Raw genomic sequence first — 12,606 nt, 5'->3', positions numbered from 1 at the left:
TCATTAGAGTGGCAGAATAAGCTATATATGTGAACTTTATAGACTTCGAGAAAGCGTTTGATCGTGTAGATCGCAAAGCCTTATGGAAATTGCTAGAGAAATACGGAATGCCTCCCAAGTATATCAGAATTATAAAACTGTTCTACGAAGGGTCCACAGCACGCATAGTCCACGAAGGCAAGTTAACAGAACAAATAGATATTGGTACAGGAGTAAGGCAAGGCTGTGTGCTCTCTTCAACCTTATTCCTGATACATAGTAATAGACTGGATCATGTCTAAGGCTACTAGTAATAAGACTGGAATAAGATGGAATGTTTTTAACCAATTTCAGGACTTGGAATTTGCAGATGACATATGCCTTTTAACAGAAAAAAGACAACACATGCGATGCAAAACTGAAAAAGTAGCAGAGGGAGGTAAGAAGGTTGGACTTAACATAAACGTCAGAAAATTAAGATAATGAATATAAATACACCAAGAGAAATGGGAATATCACTGGGAGGCACGGAATTAGAAACGGTAAAGAAATTTAACTACTTGGGCAGTATTTTGAACAACAAAGGTGGGACGGAGGAGGACGTAAAACGGAGAATAGGCATAGTTCAAAACGCATTCAATATGCTAAGGAAAATGTGGTCTTTACGTCAGATGACAAGTAAAACCAAGATAAGATTATTCAACAGCAACGTGAAGACTGTGTTATTATATGGAGCAGAAACTTGGAAAGTGTCAAGAAAATGTATCGGACAGATGCAAGTGTTTATAAATAAATGCCTAAAGAAGATTTTAAACATTTACTGGCCAAACCGCATATCAAACCAAGAATTATGGACAAAAAACTAACCAGGTACCTATATCTAAGACAATATGCAAAAGGAAGTGGTGTTGGATATGGCACACACTAAGAAGAGCTGATACAGACATAGCGAGGCAAGCCCTAGAATACACACCACATGGCAAGAGAAGACCAGGTAGACCCGTAGAAACGTGGAAAAGAAGTGTGGACAAAGAAATTAATGCTATTGGGAAAACCTGGGCAGAAATAAAGATTAGTGCAAAGGATAGGACAGAATGGAGGCAGACAGTTGACGCCCTATGCTCCGCATGGAGTGAAGAGGAATAAGTAAGTATAAGCATACAAACTTACAAATTAACTAAAAAAATATAAAAAAAAACAAATTCTTGTCAATATATTTCAATAATAACTTTGAAATTTTATGTTTCAGGATCTCTATTAGTCCCGATCATTGCAGCAGTAAAGCTATGTTTTTATTTTCACGGTGTCAGTAGATGGCGCATAAACCGTTTATTTTTCAATATTTTTTTTACGAAAATTGTTTTACATTTACTTCTTTTTATAATAAATGCTCATGCAAATTTTCAAAACAATTGGTGCAGTACTTTTTATTTTAGAAATTCCCAAAAAAGTACATATATGAATTTCGTACTTTTACACTAGGAGAGCCCCTTAAGTTTGAAATTAAATTTATTTGACGTTTCGATTTTCACTTCGGAAATCATTATCAAAATTCAAAAAGGTTTTTCAAAGGATTCAAAGGATTCAAAAACTACAAATTATAATAAGATAAAATGAGTGGACTACCCTGGTGATGGGGTTGATTAACTTGAAGACACTATTTGCTCATACTATGTTTATTTGATCACTGCTAAATATATCAGTAACGAGTTGGAGCGCCAAAGTCTATCTTCTCACTAACTTGATGTCTCAATATTGAATGAATAAGGATTGATTAACGAATGATGAATGAATCTGTAATACTTTCTCCGTATGTATAAATAAACTAATAATAATTATTATTATGTTTGCTGACACGATTCGACCATGAAATGTTCATATCAAAATAGCTAACTAAAGCGTTCTTGAAACAAGTGCATTATATTGAGAAATCTGTGTCACCTAGTTATTTTACAACAAATAGTAATGTTTGTTTTTAGACCTTTAAAAATTAAATGGATATGAATTGCTCTTATTTTGGAATGCTAATATAATTCCTGTACAAAATATAATACTTACCATATGCAGATACTTCCTTTTTATCATTTTTCATCACCTGTCCATTCTGGATATTTTGAAGGTAAAATGTTTTCCATACGTATCTCCAACTAATTTTCGTTTTAATTCTTTGTCGCTGCTGCTTTAGTGTAAAAGAACGCCGTATTGCTTTCTTAAGATCTAAAACTGTAGTACCTTTCTGTGGGATCTGAAAAATAAAAAAAAATCATATTTTCTTTTGCTTTTATAGGCAATTGGAAGATCCGGTTCTTATTAGCTTTATTCGTGATATTTATAGTGAATTTTCAAACGTGGACAAATAATATACTGTAGAGAGTATTTCATTTAGACTGCATATTAATACCATCTCTGAAAATAATCGAAATTTAAATATAAAATTTTGCATTTTCACACAACTGTAGCTAATCTACAGCTCTAAAATATTGACACCTTTGTGTATAACTGAAAATCACCAACAACTATATTGTTAACACCCCATATATTATTATATTAATTTTTAGTCTGCATTTAATTTTAGATACATTTTATACAGTGCGCTGGAATAAGTATTACCCCCCCCCCCCTTATTAAATTATGTATTTTTAACACATAAGCAAAATGCTCGGACAGGTCGATTTTTAAAATAATCGTAGTATATTATAGCATCAATGTTTTGAACTTTACGCGATCCCTCTTCAGGTAACAGGCATAACTTTGATTTTTTTAAATGGGAAAGTACATCATGTGACACCTCATTAATGATATAAGTGTTAAAAGTACACGTTTAAGGCACGCATGTGAAAGTTTGCAGAATGAGCGATAGCGAGTTCTGCAATTCACATGAGTGCCTTAAGAATGTACTTTTTAACACGCATATCATACAATATTTTTTCTACAAACGTACATAATTACAGTACAAAAACTTTTACTTGAACTTGACTGACATTCCAATTTTATATTTTTTTGACATTACATCAAAATTGCATATACGGTCAATACGAACTGCAGTGCCTTAAAATTTTTTTAAAGCACTATTGCCTTAAAGTAGCATTTTTAACGCTCGTATGGAGTGCTAAAAATTGCATTTTTAACACGGTTGTAGAAAAAAGCTTTTAAAATACAGATTTAAACGCATTTATTTTTTTTGAATCCTGAGAAAACTAATAAGTATTTTTGAAAAATTTAAATGCAGAATGAAAGATTACATTATTACCAAAGGCAAAGAGTTCCTTAGAATAAACCAAAAGTTGCTTTTCAATGATATATTTGAAATTAAAAATCAGACTAAATTTTCTCTTTTTTTCACCACTGTGACTTATTAAAATAAACATTATAGAAGTTCTCAGGGACTCTCGACCATCAATAATACTGTAATATTTCATTCTTCGTTTAAATTTTTCAAAAATACTTATTAGTTTTCTCAGGATTCGAAAAAACTGAATGCATTTAAAAACAATTCGACCGAAATTGTGCGCCTACTGTCTCAAAAAGGATTAAAGTAATATACATTTTTGTAATCAGTATTTCAAAAGCTTTTAAATGAGGTGCCACATGATGTACTTTTCCATAAAAAAAATCAAAGTTATGCCTCTCGCCTGAAGAGGGATCGCGTAAAGTTCGAAACATTGATGCTATAATATACTATAATTATTTTAAAAATCGACCTGTCCGAGCGTTTTTCTTATGTGCTAAAAATAAATAAGTTAATAAGGGGGCTAACACTTATTCCAGTGCACTGTATAAGGCACCATAGCAAAAAGGAGCTATAAACAAATTTAACACATTGATCATCTTGGTTACAACAGGGGCCATTATCGTCATGTTCACAAGTTTGACAGCATCTCTAGGGGTGCTCTTGGATGGGGAGGACGAAATTGAGCCAAAAATGATAAAGTATCTAGGTAGAAAGGGAAAGGAATGGCTATGGATAATTTGCAAAAATGGCTGGAAAAATCGAAAGATTCCCGAGGAATAAGAAAATAATTTAACCGTAGCAATTCATAAAAAGGAGAAGACACCCAATGCGACAACTACAGAGCAATATGCCTAGCTGAAGTTAGTTATAAACTAAAGATATTATCTGTTGAACCAAAACTGGGAGAAGAACAGGCAAAATTTAGGCCAGATAAACAGACACGGTACTGATTGCCTCCAATGAAGAAGACTTGCAACGACTAATAACAGGGTGACCGAAGCATGTGATTAATATGGGCTAAAACTTAATACTTCTAAGACAAAACTCATGGTTGTCAACAAAACTGAGTTACAACCGATGAAGAAAAGAGCGTATGTAATAACGTTAGAAAGAGTTCATAATATTACCTATTTTTGCGCCAACGTTAACGATAACTTGGATATAAATACAAAAATAAGAATAGGCACTGAAAAAGCCAGAGTTTCCAAAGAAAATTCTTATTAATAGAGATATAATAGTATGGTATAGTTAGACCCAAACCCAGACATCCAAAGTGAAAGTTATCCTCCAACACCAAATTGTTCTATATGGTCCACATAATGTTCAGAAAAAAGTCACACCATTTTGAGCGTCGGGTTTGGGGGGGAGAGGGGGAAGAAATCTGCAAATTCGTAGTTTTTTATGTTTTTCGTCAATATTTCTAAAACTAAGCGGTTTAGCATGAACAACCCTCTACACAAAATTGTTCTACATTAAATTTGAAATAAAAAAGGCCCTATGCATAACCCTTCTAAAATGAACGGTTCCAAAGTTACGGAGGTAGTATAGTATAATTGGTCCAAAAAAGGCCTAACTCAGACATCCAAAGTAAAAGTTTTCCTTCAACACCAAATTGTTCTATATGGTCCACATATTGTTCAGTAAAAAGTTACACCATTTTGAGAGTCCGGTTTGGGGGGGAGATGGGGGAGAAGTCGGTAAATTAGTAGTTTTTTTAAAGTTTTTCGTCAATATTTCTAAAACTATGCTTTAGCGTAAGGAATGTTCTATAGAAAAATATTCTACATAAAATTTAAAATAAAAAAGGTTCTATACATAATTGTTATAAAATCAACGGTTCCAGAGTTACAGAGGGTGAAAAGTGGAGGTTTTCGATACTTTTTATATTTACCGATTTCTCTCCCTTCTCCCCCCAAACCCGACGCTCAAAATGGTGTGACTTTTTTCTCAACATTATGTGGACCATATAGAACAATTTGGGGTTGGAGGATAACTTTCACTTTGGATGTCTGGGTTTTTGGTACAGTTATATCATAAATATTGCCCAAAAAATATAAAAAGTATCGAAAACTTCGACTTTTCACCCTTCTTAACTCTGGAACCGTTGATTTTATAACAATTATGTATAGAACATATTTTGTTTTAAATTTCATGTACAACATTTTTGTATATAACATTGTTTACGATAAAGCATAGTTTTAGAAATATTGACGAAAAACGTAAAAAAAAACTACTAATTTACCGGTTTCTCTCCCATCTCCCTCCCAAACCGGACGCTCAAAATTGTGTAACTTTTTACTGAACAATATGTGGACCATATAGAACATTTTGGTGTTGGAGGAAAACTTGTACTTTGGATGTTTTGGTTAGGCCTTTTTTTGGACCAGTTATACTATACTACCTCCGTAACTTTGGAACCATTCATTTTAGAAAGATTATGCATAGGACCTTTTTTATTTCAAATTTAATGTAGAACAATTTTGTGTAGAGGGTTGTTCATGCTAAACCGCATAGTTTTAGAAATATTGGCGAAAAACTTAAAAAACTACGAATTTACCGATTTCTCCCCCCTCTCCCCCCCCCCAAACCCAACGCTCAAAATGGTGTGACTTTTTTCTGGACATTGTGTGGACCATATAGAACAATTTGGTGTTGAAGGATAACTTTCACTTTGGATGTCTGGGTTATGCCATCTTTTGGATCAACTATACTATACTATAACGTTAAACTTTAAAATCAGATTAATACGCTGTTACATAATCTACACATTGCTGTATGGCATGGAGTGCTGGATTCTTACAGAGACACTAATGAAAAAATTGGAGGCCTTTGAGATATGGAGCTATCGAAGAATATTACGAATCAGTTGGGTTGATTGAATAAGAAATGAAATAGTTTTACATCGAATGAATCAGAGTTAGAAATAACAAAAATAATAAAAATTCGAGAGTTACAATATTTCGGCCATGTAATGAGGTATAACCTTCTACACCTCATAATACAGGGCAATATCGCCGGAATAAGAGGCCCAGGCCGAAGAAGAATGATTATTATTGCTAATATGACTGATGACTTATATGGCACAATATCCTTTTTTTCTCTATGACTTATGAGCTATGTGTATACCAAATTTCATGTCAATCCATGTGGTTCTTTAAAATTTAGAGATTTTGCAATATTTTACCGTTAACGAACGTACTACTAGAAGTATCTAAAACATTAATCAGAATCATAGAAAGTAGGTAAATACAAGACAGTCAGGGGAAAAGTAGGTACAGGTGGGAGAGGAAATATCCGATGAATTCAAAATAAACAAAGTAATAAAACAGGGAGATAGTTTAACCCCATTGTTGTTCGTCATAATAATGGACAGAAATATAAAGAACCTCAAAGCTAAACAAAAAACTTAAATATAATAATTGGATACAGGAACTTGCAACCAGTAAAATGACAGAGTTTACTCTACGCAAATGATATTGAGATATTGACTGGTAGCGAATAATCAAGATAAAACGCAAAGGCTGGTACATTGGTGGAATGAAGAAATATTAAAAATGAAAATGGAGGTAAATATAACTAAAACAAAACGATGACAGGCAGAGGAAATAAGTAAACAATATTAGAAAAAATATCAACATACGAATACTTGGCAGAATTGTGACTAAGGATAGCAAAATAGACGCGAAAATAACAAATAGAGGAAATAAAAATAAATCTGCACAATTATACTCGACAATTAATACAACAATGCTAGGACACAAAGATGTCCTACACAAAATCAGAAAACCAATACAGAAAGCCAAAAGTAATAAAGAACCTGGACCTGCTAAGGTCCAGGTTATTACTGTTGATATATTTGTGAGTTCCGAAAGAACGAAAAAGACATAAACAAATTAACGATTGAATAATTATATGCAAAATGTATTCAATCAAAGATACCTATATAATATTTTATTATCCTCTAATTAATGTGAAAACCACCAATCATTTGTAATTAACCGGATCCTAACCTTGATAGATATTTACAAATGCAGGCTTACATTTTATTATTGACCATACAGGACACCTTCACTAATAGTTGCTTTCGGTTTTATGAAGTATTCAAACATTCTAATAAATTTTTTAGGTTACGCTTATATAACGTAATTTTTAAAATGCAAATGACTGATATTTATACACAAAAAGATAAAATTCGCACTAAATTATATGACAAAGTAACAAATTGTATTGTATTGTAATTTTAAAGCGTTTGATATTACAAAAGTACTCAAAGTATCATCACTAGACGTTTGATCTTTAATTTGATAAACAATTTAGAAAGCAATAATAAAAATTGTTTGGTGTGTTAGATAATTATTATTTTGATTACTTTACTAACAATAACAAATTAAATATCATAGACATTATTTAAATATAGTCCAATCGTCACACATTATTGCATTTACACACTTTCTCTCTCTCTCTCTACTGTTTTATCTGAATAAACTATTTTTTCTAGCACGTTTTGGTCTACTTTTGCTTTCTATGTTTGACTATTATTTATATCTTTCTTTAGCCCTCTATATTGTTATATGCTTCCGCTTTAGCTTTTGCTATCACTAATTCCTTTATTTTTTGGAAGAATTATTATTTTGAAGATCTGTGTTAGACCTATATATTTTCTTGCCAATCTTTATACAGTTTTCTCTTTTCTAGCATTCGCGCATATTTTCTTTTCTTATCTTGTCATTAAATTACATTAATAAATTAGTTTTAATACATACCGAAATACGAAATTTACCTAAAAGATAGTAAGTTAAATAATACTAAAATATCGCAGAAGTGATTTAAAATTATTATAAAGGTGTTTACGAAAATAGTTCCAAAATGGTGCTTAGTATTCTGAATTTAAAAATGTTTTAAATGGGTTATTTGTGGAAGTCACACGCATTATTTTTAAATTTTAACCTCTTAACAATAAGACCAACAAAAGAGATGTATATCTATCTTACTATACGTGGGTCAAATTGAATATTTATAATCACATTGTTGAAGTGGCACTAGTGCAGTCTATGCCGTGATTTTTCATGGTATTCAGGCATCACGATATCATAACCGCGAATAATTAATACAGGTAAACGTAACATAAATATTTAGACGATAACTGAAGCGATGAAATGATGAAAAAGTTGCTGGTGTGAGCACATATTCATGTGTGTCAGGAAAAAAAGGTCCTCTACTCACAATCCTTTAAATTGGTTTATTAGATTTAAAGTAAGATGGGGACCTGTTTCGTTGTTTACAAGTTATACAGCATCGTCAGGTCCACAAGAAACTAAGGCTAAAAACATAATACATATATTGTGTGTAAATATCAAGAGTACTGAAAAGTGTATATAACGATACAAACAGTTATTAAATTAGTACAGAAGACTTTATTAGTTAACAATAGGTTTATTTTAAGTTAAATTAGATTTCAAAGTTACCTTATAGACCCGGGCGCATCTGTAAAAATATTAGTACATTTGGATGTTGAGAGGTGACTCATATTTTTTTGGAAAAATTGCTTGAAAATAACTCATATAATAATATTTGAGTTATCCTCCCACTCAAAAAGGTCCGGAACATTATTTATATAATCAAAATGTTAAAAAATGAAGGAAAAATTCGATTTTTTCTTGGTTTTTTGATTATAACTTTAAAAGTATTCATTTTCTAGAAAAGTTGCACCGACATAAAAGTTGCGTAATTAAATTTCCTACAATATAGGATTAACTGAAACTTTTAAAAATTGTCACCCTTGTTGCAAAATAGAAATAATTTCGAAAAAACCATAAACAAACAAGTATTCGCATTTTACGTTTTTCAACCATTTATGCTACACTTAGGACCTTCATATTTCACCCAGAAGAACTTTATGATATGATAAAACAATTCTTTAAATTTCATTAAGATCGATTTAATAGATTTTGCAAAATAAATTTTGCAATCCAGATTTTGCAAAAAAAATTCATTCTTTCAAAATGTTGCAGCACTGAAAATAAAGCAGACAGCAAGTTGAATTTTTTTTACATATAAAAGAATATTGTACCTTTCATCTGCAATTCGCAAAATTAAAATCAGTTAACTACCACGGCGTCAGGATTTTTTTTAAATAAACATTAATTTTTGGTGCTACGCGCATAACAACGGATACGTTCGCTCTGATTGGGCATTCCAATGACCTTTGATAATGATTGATAAATTTTAATTTTTAGTACATTTCGAAATAAATAAATTTGTTTATTGCAAAATAAAAACACATACTCTGTCCTTTGAAATAACACTTTTTTAGCAAAATCTTTCTTTTTTATATATTTTAACTTAGAAAATAAAAGTGTATTATTTTTAAACATATGCAATTATTTAAACAATTTTTCACAAACAATAATCAAATTAGTTTGATTTTTGTGGAATTAAAATATGAACATACAACAAAGTATATAGTAAGAAAATAATATATTAGATAAAGATTGGAAGAAATTTTGGTGGAAATCAACTTGTGTGAATCGAACACCGCTGTCCTGCGCGTAGCACTAAAAATTAATCTATATTTAAAAAATTTCCTGACGCCGTGGTAATTATTCGATTTTAATTTTGCAAATTGACTATGAAAGGTACAGTATTCTTCTATTTGTAAAAAAATTAACTTGCTATCTGCTTTATTTTGAGTCCTGCAACATTTTGAAAAAATGAACTTTTTTGCGATAAGCCGATCTTAACTAAATTTACAGTATTGTTTTATCATATCATAAAGTTTGTCTGGGTGAAATATGAAGGTCCTTAGTGTAGCAGAAATGTTTGAAAAGCGTAAAATGCGAATACTTGTTTTTTTATGTTTTTCGCAATTATTGCTATTTTGCAACAAGGGTAACAATTTTAAAAATTTTTAACCAATCTTATTTTGTAGGAAATTTAATTACGCAACTTTTATTTTAGTGCAACTTTTCTCGGAAGTGAATATTTTTAAAGTTATAATCAAAAAACGAAGAAAAAATGGAATTTTTCCTTCATTTTTTGACATTTTGATTATTTAAACAATGTTCAGGACCTTTTTGAGTGGGAGGATAACTCAATTATTATTATATGGGTTAATTCCAAGCAATTTCTGCAAAAAAATTAGAGTCACCTCTCAACGTCCATCTCAAAACAGATCCGCCCTGGACTATTATAAATTTTAAGTGTTGACCAGCTCCACTCTGATGTTGACTGTGCTGAGTTGTTTTTGTAAACTGATGTATTTAACAATTGAATAAGATTGAAAAATTGAATAATTGAAAAATGTGAGCTAGAGAGAGAGAATGTAAGAGAGAATGTAGAGAGAGAATGTAAGACAGAATGTAAAAAGTACAATCTCTTTCTCGTTCACATTTTTCAATGATTCTTTTTCAATTTTTTCAGTTCTTCAATACATCATTTTACAAAAACAACTCAGTCAACATCAGAGTGGAGCTGGTCAGCACTTAAAATTTATAAGTTAACTTTTAAATCTAGTTTAACTAAGAGTACACCTATTGTTAACTAATAAAGTCCTTAGGAACCGAAGGTCCTACCTTAATAACTGTTTGTATCGCTATGTATACTTTTTCAGTATCATTGTTATTTACACACAATATATGTTTTTAGCCTTAGTTTTTTGTGAGCCTGACGATGCTGTATAACTTGTAAACAGCGAAACCGGTCGCTCCGTCTTACTTTAAATATAATAAAATCAATTTAAAGGATTGTAAGTAGAGGACCATTTTTTCTCTAACATACATAAATAACTCGAGCCTTCATACAATTTTCTTTTTACATTGGTCAGTTGTTAACAAACATTTTATTGCATTTGGAAGGGATGGCTATGATCGATTTATTATAAATTAGTGCTGAAGACTGAAAGTCAATATAGGATATTTCGCGTAGATTGGATTGAAAAGTTGAAAAACTGCAGTTGAGCTTAACTGAAGCTGGCCTACATAAATATTTACAGCTTGCTATTGTTCACACGGAAGTCGCCATTAGCTTTGATATACACATTTAACGGAATTACCATTACGGTATTTTTAGAGTCAGTAAAATCTTGAACAGATTTTGTATAAGGCAATATACAGTGTGGGCCAAAGAAACGAGTCCACCTCGATATTTGGCAGTATTTATTAGATTTTAAGAAAATAAAGAAACGGTCAATAGGTCGATTTTTGATCTAAGGGGGACACATTTTTACGGTACATACATCTGTCATTTGTCAACCTCCTCCCTTCCACATCCCCCACCCCTTATTTTTAAATAGAGAATAGGGGTCGTGTGCTAGCTCATTTGAAAGGTTATTCAATTCTCTATTCAGTAATATTAACACATATAATTATTTATACAGGGCGTCCAAGAAAAATTATTTTAAATTAAATTAATTGACACAAAAAGAAGAATGTATGTAATTTATTTAACTCAAAATACATTCTACTGCTGTCACAAAACAGAAAAAAAAATGTTTTTTTGATAAATAAACATTCCTTTTCGCTTAATTTCAATGTTCAAGCTGCCACCCATCTGCCTCTTGGTAGGTTGACTATTGAATTTAAGGAACAAACAATGTTTATTTATCACATAAACATGTTTTTTCTGTTTTCTGTCAGCAGTAGAATGTATTTTGAGTTAAATAAATTACATACATTCTTCTTTTTATGTCAATTAATTTAATTCAAAATTATTTTTCTTGGACGCCCTATATAAATAATATATCAATGTTAATATTACTGAATAGAGAATTCAATAACCTTTCAAATGAGCTAGCACACGACCCCTATTCCCTATTTAAAAATAAGATGTGGGGAAGTGAAAGGAAGGGGGTTGACAAATATGACAGATGTATGTACCGTAAAAATGTGTCCCCCTTAGATCAAAAGTCGACCTGTTTCTTTATTTCCTTAAAATCTAATAAATAGTGCCAAATATCGAGGTGGACTCTTTTCTTTGGCCCACACTGTATATACTACTAGTAACTATAACCAAAAACCTCAGCTTCGACGTATCCAATATAATGTGTCGGTATGTATGACAGTCCATCAGGTGGACACTTTAGTACTCATATTACGAAGATTGTGTAAAAGGTTCGATAACGGTTCTATTGGGTGATGTATACTGTGTGCAACCAGTAATGGTCTAGTCTAGTTGGTAAAAAGAGAGCACCCATGAAACAGTAGAATGTTTTTTGGTAGTTCTATGGAAAGACCATTGCGACATTGCAGGTTCATTTCCATAAACGGATGATGCAAACAAATATATCCTGACTAGTGGAATGGACTGAGGCAATGCGGACTGAAAGGACGAAACTCTGAGTCAGTCTTCTTCCAAAACGTTTGTGAATCGATTGGTGTCCATAAAACCAGAACGACACC

The 12,606-nt window shown here is 31.6% G+C and overlaps 1 protein-coding gene across 5 annotated transcripts in view; it reads right to left on the bottom strand.

The window, feature by feature from the left end:
• LOC126880186 (carbohydrate sulfotransferase 11-like) overlaps positions 1-12,606 on the bottom strand; it is a 104,922-nt gene that overhangs the window by 53,452 nt on the left and 38,864 nt on the right. For 2 of the 5 annotated variants that reach the window (XM_050643967.1, XM_050643965.1), the window contains exon 2: positions 2,038-2,224. The exons of 1 other annotated variant lie outside the window; for it this stretch is intronic. The gene's annotated coding sequence lies outside the window, so the exon portion shown is untranslated. Of the gene's footprint in view, positions 1-2,037; positions 2,225-7,221; positions 7,368-12,606 lie in introns of those variants that run through there. 2 more of the 5 variants (XM_050643964.1, XM_050643966.1) reach the window with 2 other exon arrangements.

The sequence above is a fragment of the Diabrotica virgifera genome, chromosome 2, assembly GCF_917563875.1.
Source record: "Diabrotica virgifera virgifera chromosome 2, PGI_DIABVI_V3a".
In the NCBI taxonomy this organism is placed as follows: Eukaryota; Metazoa; Arthropoda; class Insecta; order Coleoptera; family Chrysomelidae; genus Diabrotica; species Diabrotica virgifera.
The sequence above is the reverse complement of the archived record's forward strand: the minus strand, read 5'-3'. Positions and strand labels throughout refer to the sequence as shown.